General features: G+C 40.7%; 1 protein-coding gene across 1 annotated transcript in view; it reads left to right on the top strand.

The window, feature by feature from the left end:
• Positions 1-450: 450 nt before the first annotated feature.
• Positions 451-7,246, top strand: part of MCTP2 (multiple C2 and transmembrane domain containing 2) — a 217,322-nt gene continuing 210,526 nt past the window's right edge. Inside the window, 1 exon segment of the mRNA XM_079127378.1 lies at positions 451-603. The gene's annotated coding sequence lies outside the window, so the exon portion shown is untranslated.

Below are 7,246 nucleotides of genomic sequence, written 5' to 3'. Positions count from 1 at the left end.
TTTGGGTGGCTGATTTTCAACCACGATCGCGCACACGTGGCACAGGTTTAATAAGCTTGAAAACCTCTTTCCAGGGTGAGGGCGATAAAGAGGGAGCCGGTTTTCTGTCCACTGATCTTTTAGGGACCTGCTGGAGTAAAGTGAATTCCTGGAAGTATCAGCGAAGACAGGTTATTTAGAAACCACGTTAGCAGGTCACTTTTGTCCTCTTCTTTCGGACTTTTTGGACACAACTTCCTCTACCTGTAAGCCAATCCAGACGAATGATTTGCAAGTCATCACCTTCTCTACATCCAGCCTGTGCCCAGCACTGAGCCGAGGCACCTTCTTGTAACACCTGGCAGAGCAGCCCGCAGCTGCGCCCGCGCTAGGCTCAGACGCGTCTCAAAGGTGACGCGCGGTCGCCTCCTCCCCTTTAAGGCGGGGCTCTCTAGGGGGTGCCAAGGAAGTCCGGCGGCCTCGGCGATGCCTTGCCCTCGCGGTGTCAGGGCTGCTCCCTAAGCTCTGGAGCAGTAACTACGGCCACAGCGACCTCAGGTCCCGCTCCGATAAGGGGTGCGTGCCCATCTGCTCTGTAGCCCCTGGGACCCAGCGTCGGGAAAGGTGAGTGCGGCGAGAGGCTCACCTGGCAGCACAGCAGGATCGCCGCCTGCTCTTTCCCAGGGTTGGTCGTCAGTCTCCAATCCAAGTGGGGAGTTGTAGTCCTTGAGGGTCCAGGATGGGAATTCAGCCGAGCTACTGCCCTCTCTGTAGCTGCTGTTTCGGGGGTCAGCTAGGTGTCTGGTGGAAGACAGACAGAAATGCAGAAGAGCCCTGGAGGGGAGGGCAGCCTGCTCCAGGATTTCTTTGCATATTAATGGTCACACATCCAGTCTTCCCCAGGCGCAAGGGATTTAGTCACCTCTCTGCCATGGCCTGGAATCTCTGTAGAGGTCATTCCCTAGTATGGAAAGGTTTTGATGTGCTCCTTTCCTGAAGCTGCAGAGATTCAACTTCAGTTTCTTTCGTTGCCTTTTGTTCAGTTAAAGGAAAGTAGAAAACCTTAGGATAAGAGCAAAATTTGCAGTCTTAATCATATTAAAAGGAAGAAGACTACGATGATGACGGTGGTAACTTTAAAATCGTTTATTTCTTCAATCAGTTCTCTAGTGTACTGTCCATTTGTTAGACAGTGCACTGGTGACTTTGAAATGATTAGTTTTCCGTAGAATGGATTTTCTCTGGTCTGCTTGAACTTTTGTGCCATGTCTGAGGGTTTCAGCTGCATCTGGATGCTTATATGAGTATGCACAAGAATGCTCTGGAAATTCCCTTTGCGTGGGCATTGACAGATGCCAAACAGCTTCTTGGTGAACTTTGGGACTTTAGAATACCTGTTTCAGTGACATATAGAATTCAGTCACCATTTATTGAGGGATTTGCTAAGGATTATGAATTCATTTTTTTACCCGAGTCAGTAACATTTGAGTTGAACAAATATTGATTGTACCAGGGCCTGTTAAGAGGGAACCTCCGCAAGGCTGCTGTGCTGTTTGGTAGTGCAGGTGTTGACACAAAGGGGAAATTTAGGGTACTTATTCCTTACAGGTGGGTGTTCAGAATAAGATTAATGGTATTCTATGCTTTGCCTTCAGTCCAGCATCTCTTTATATACTGGTAAACAATATCTAAATGCATGGAAAATGTAATTCTTTGAGAGTCTGGATTATTGGTTTCATTGCTCATTCACAGCAACAGGAATTATGAAAACCATAAGTAAAGATATTAAAATCAACCATGGGCTGAAAGTGAAGCTCAATGGGAAATCACTTGACTAACATAGTTGAGACCCTGGGTACCACCTCAGTACTGCCAAAAAAAAAAAAAACAAAAAACAATTATGTGCCATGCTAACACTTTATCTTATGCTCTATAATATACAAGTAGATATCACTTCCCTGCACAGATGAAAAACTGCAGAAGGGAGCAATTCAGTAATTTGTGCAAAGTAACTGGCCCAGGAATTGAATGTGAATATATGTAAGTGCTACTTTAATTTGATATTCCGCACTGTTATGGGGCCAGATAGTGTAAATCTGACAGATATACTGGAAATTAGAATTCAAGTTTGTGTTCATAAAATTCACCTCCTGGGGCTTAGTTTGTCATGAATAAAATACACATTATTTTCTTTGTACTTGGGTGGTTACTATGACCTGCCTGAGACAAGTAGATAAATAGCTGTTTTTTAAAGTTTGTCATGTTTTAAGGGATTAATATATCCAAGTGGGATCAATTAGTGAAACTGCTGTTACACATTGAATAAAGAGTTGATTTTCATTGTATTCATATGCTTTGACATATTTTATCTTGCTTTCTTGCATGCCTGTTGTTACCTTGAACAGACTATGTATATCGTTTTAAGATTCTGCATAAAGTTATATAAATCAACATATCCAATATTTATTTTTAAAGACTACATTCATTTTTCCTCAAACTTATCCCAAGAAATATAAGGTACAGCAATGGGCAGATTTAGCAAAAATCCTAACATTACTAATTTGTCTTTGGGGTAAATAAACCATAACAACTGACATCTTAAATAAAGTGTATGTAAATTACAGAAGCGATTCTTAAATTAAAATCACAACACTGTATGGAATGATAGTTAAACTGGCATGTAGAATTGGTTATATTTCCTGACATGGAGAACACTTGCCTCTTGAAACTCTTATTATGGTTGGTAATTACAGTCCAAAAATCAAAGTTTAATATTTAAATACTTAGGAGATGTCACTGGTTAACTCTTGCCTGTGTGGAGAGGATCAGGTAGGATATTCTACCTGGATCATGCTTGAATTATTTCGTTTGTGTGTGTGTGTGTGGGGGGGGTGTATGTGTTTATTTGGCAGTGAAATCAATAAGACATCTTGAATTTCTCCATTAGAAGCATTTAAAATGTTCTGTCGGAGGTGTTTACAAAAGTGTTCTTGGCTTGGTTCTGGTGTAAAAGGGAGAGAGAAGAGTCAGGATGGGTGAAAATTTCAAGAAAATTTCAGAAAATCCAAAGGATAAAGGAGCAGAATATATAGAAGGATATGAAGCAGAAGATGCAAGTTTTGTGACTACTGATGGGTAAGAAATTTGGGGACCCTCTTTTAAAAAAATTAACACAAAATTGAGCATAAAAGCACATATTTATTTAAAAGGACAAAAGGTGATTAAAAGAAAAAGACAACCTTGAGAGAAATGTATGTCTTTTTCAGCTAAGATCTTATTGGGCAATTTACCAGAAATGTTTACATAGAAATGCTTCCTGTTTGCAGTCTGGCTTCCCCTCTCCTGATAATAACTAGCAACTACCAGCAGCTTGTTGTTCCCATGGGGGCCCATGCTGGTGAAAAGCCTCAGGCTGAAGCTCCGTTACTTTTGAAGAGAGGGAAAATTGTGGTTGAAGGCAAAGGACAATGGACCCTGGAGCAGAGAAGAGACTGCAGGATGGGGTAGCAGAGATCACTGGCTCCACAGGAACTCTGGGCACTTGTGTCTAGTGAACAACTTGAATCTGATCTTTAAGATCTTCCAGGTTGTTGGTTCACAAGGATGTCTTTGGCTATTGGTTATCCCAAATTTCTATCAATCACTATTGATTGAGGATCTTCTGATCTCAAGTACTGAGCAAGTTTAGGTCCTAATTGTTAAGGGACTCATAGTCTGGCAGAGATGATTTCATTGACCACTGTGCATCGTGTTAAGATTCTGCATAGAGTCACCATGGGAGCTGTTGTTTGACTTCTGATGCTCAAGCCTTTTGGAGATGTTAGTGCAGTTGACTGAGATGAAGTCCAGGAAGGGAATTCTAGGTGGGTAGAAGGCCATAGAAAGCCCTGTGGATTTGTAGCTGCCTGCTATCCTCCACCAATGCAGTGGTGTTCCTCAGTGTTTCTCACTGTCACTCCAGACCAGCAGCACCTATTCACCTGAGATTAATTTGCTAAACATGCTTGTTCTAGTCAGGTGCAGTGGCACATGCCTATAATCCCAGTGGCTTAGAAGGTTGAGGCAGGAGGATCACAAGTCAAAGCTAGCCTCAGTGAGACTCTGTCTCGAAATAAATTTTTTAAAAGAGCTGGGGATATAGCTCAGTGGTAAAGGGTAAAGTACCCCTGGGTTCCATACTTGGTAATAAAAAAAAGAAAAAAAAAGTTTTCTCTCTCCACCCAAATTCTCTGCCTCTGGAGCACAGAATTCTGTTTTAAGAAACCTCTGGATGATGCTGGAGCATGCTAAAGTTTGAGAACCATTGCTTCTAGAATTTAAGAGAACTAGTTGGGCGTGTAACCCCTTGTGATGATTGAGGGAGGGAAGTGAAAGTGATACTATATTATTATTGTAATACAGTTTAAGTATCCCTAATCTGAAAATCAGAATTCCAAAGTCCTCCAAAATCTGAAACTTTCTGAGTGCTGCCATTGTGCCACAATTAAGATGCCATGAAACTGTTTCAGGCACTAAATTATTTAAAATGTTGTATAAAATTACCTTAAAGGTATGTGCCTATGAAAAATTTATTTTGTGTTTAGACTTTAGTCTCATCCCAACGAGATCTCATTATAGATATATAATTTTATATATATATATATATATATATATATATATATATATATGCTAAAATCTGAAAAAAAATTCAAAAGACTCTGGTCCCAAGCATTTCAGATAAAGGATAAAGGATATTCTACCTGTAAAAGAATAATCTGTACTACTCTCAGTTACATGTATTACATCAATGATGCTCTAAGAAGATGAGGCAGGGTTCTTGTCATTTTTATTTAGGTGTGGGAGAACTGAGACAGAGAAGAGCAAAGAGAATTACCCATGGTCACACAGTTGGAAAGTGACTTATTCAGGATTTAAGCACAGGAAGTCTGGTTCCAGAACTTTGTCTGGCCTGTTTCGTGTTGTGTGTTGGGTGTTGGAATTGGGCAAGAGGTCTGGAAGGCAGGCTTGAGACTGCTTGGAATATACATTTTTAAGCAATCCTAGTCATTTCCTGACCACTTAGTTTTCATGAGCTTTTCTTTAGAGACAGATTCCCACATTGGAAAGAAGAAATGTTATTGTCATTCAACTCTAGTGCAAACTTTAAAAATTTCATGAGTTAATGGACATGACTTTATACCCATGAATACTATGGAAGTTTCTCTTCCAAAACCTTATCATAGGCTCATCTGAGTGCCCTCATGAAGAGCCACATGGGTGATTGTGGAAGATGACCTTGTTTAGGATGCTGAGATTTGGTCTGGATAGTCTAAAAGTTAGCCTCTTTCCCTGTTCACAGAGCACTTCAAGGTGATGTTGTGTTTATCCTTTATATGTGGGCAGGCATCCAGAAGCACTGGCCCTTGTATTTTTAGTATTTTTTTTTTTCCTTGAAATAAATGTTGTCCACAATTCTAAACATCTTATCATAGGTTAGGTCCACCGTGTCAGGCAGCATAAGTTAGACTGTATATGGAGCCATGTAAATGTGGGAGCTTGTAAGTGATGGTTCACCTTTGGGTGTGAACTTCAGATTACTGTCTTCACTTTTTCTTTAGAGATAAATATTAACTGGAGTTCATGGTGGGCAGCAGAATCTGAGCACCAGCTGTATCATCCACGTATTCTTTCCTTTGCATGGTGACTGATTGCCTGCTAGTTTTGCTGAGTGTTACGACGTTAGGCCCCAGAAGCAGGTACAGGTTCAGGACAGAGCATTCCTCTGGACTAGCAGAGAAGTACTTGCCATGCAGTGTTATGGGGAACAGAGTTAGAGACTCTTGTGTTGCGAAAGGAGTTAAGCTGTTGTCTTTCAGGAGTGACGTTATTTGGCTTGGATTAAGGCAGTGGGGAAGCAGAGGCGTGGAAGGAATTAAGAGAATACCAGGAAATTACAAGGGTGACCAGGTGAATGAGCGTGATGAGAGGGAGGGAGGTGTTGGCCCTGAGGATCAGGTTTGTGTCAACACACAAGTCAGTATTGAAAGAGGGGCAGCCTTTGTACAGAGAATTGTGATTTAGGTGGACACTGTCAGTTTGAAATGTCTGGATGACCTCATAGTGTGTGACCAATTGGATCAGTAGGGTTCTGAAGTCCAGGAAGGAGGCTGGTATTGTAGAGACTTGAAAGAACCGGGATTTAGTTGGTAGTTGAATAATTGACTATTAACTGATTGGTTATAATAACTGAGTAATAATTATTAAATTATCAACTAATTGAACTAAATGCCAACTGATAGAACATTACAACTGGATAACTTAACTGACTGAATAACATCAACAAATGCTGGAAAGTGCATGAGAAATAGGTTGCACAGGAAATTTGGGCCTTTCTCACTCTGGCTAGGAAAAATTACAAATGCACTCCTCCTCCTTTAACATGAAAGATGGAAGTTTACTCCTCATGTTTTAGGAGACAGAGATGAATTCTCCATTCCTTTTAGCCTTTAACTTGTTTGAGAGCCTGAGATCTGGCTTGTGGAAGGAAGTTCTCAACATGGAAAAGCAAACAAGAGCCCGTGAATAAAGGGGTGTTGACAACTGGTTTTCAGAATTTGACTCCACATAATTTTTACACAGTAAGATGTTTCATCTTCTTGTTGTTTTCTATTATGATAAAACCTTACTTTTTATTTATGTAGATCACATGTCTCATAAATTAATCATATCATTTTTTGTCATACAAATTGGCCAGTGCTGTCTTATAGCTGTTGCTGATAAGCATGTCAGAAGATTGAAATTTTTTTTTATAGGATATTTGGTTTTCTTAGGTACTCAGAGTTAAGTAGGATGTTTATTTAAAACATGTATTTAAAAGTATCTGAAATACATATTTATTCTTCTACCCAATGATTCATTGATCATGCACTACACATTCTATGTGCTGGAGGTGCAGTTGTGAATAAAACAGATTTCCAAACCCTCGGAGCAAACACCTGTGTGGGGATGTCAGACATTTGACCAATGATCGCAATAAAGGCACTGTGGTTAAGTTGGATGAGAGTCCTATTCTGGGAGCAGGTGGTCCAATCTCCTGGCTGCACTTCCTGCCCTCTGCAGGAAGCAGCAGCTGGGTCTGTCCAGGACAAGTAGTGAATAAGAAGCCCACTGGGCAGGGGCATGAGCCTGAGCATGGAGGAAGCTTTACAAAATATACAGAATGTTTGAAGAAATTGATGGATGGTTGTTTTTGAGGAACTGAAATCTTGATCTAATCTGTTCAAGCTTT

Source organism: Sciurus vulgaris (genome assembly GCF_902686455.1).
Source record: "Sciurus vulgaris genome assembly, chromosome: 2".
NCBI lineage: Eukaryota > Metazoa > Chordata > Mammalia > Rodentia > Sciuridae > Sciurus > Sciurus vulgaris.
The sequence above is the reverse complement of the archived record's forward strand: the minus strand, read 5'-3'. Positions and strand labels throughout refer to the sequence as shown.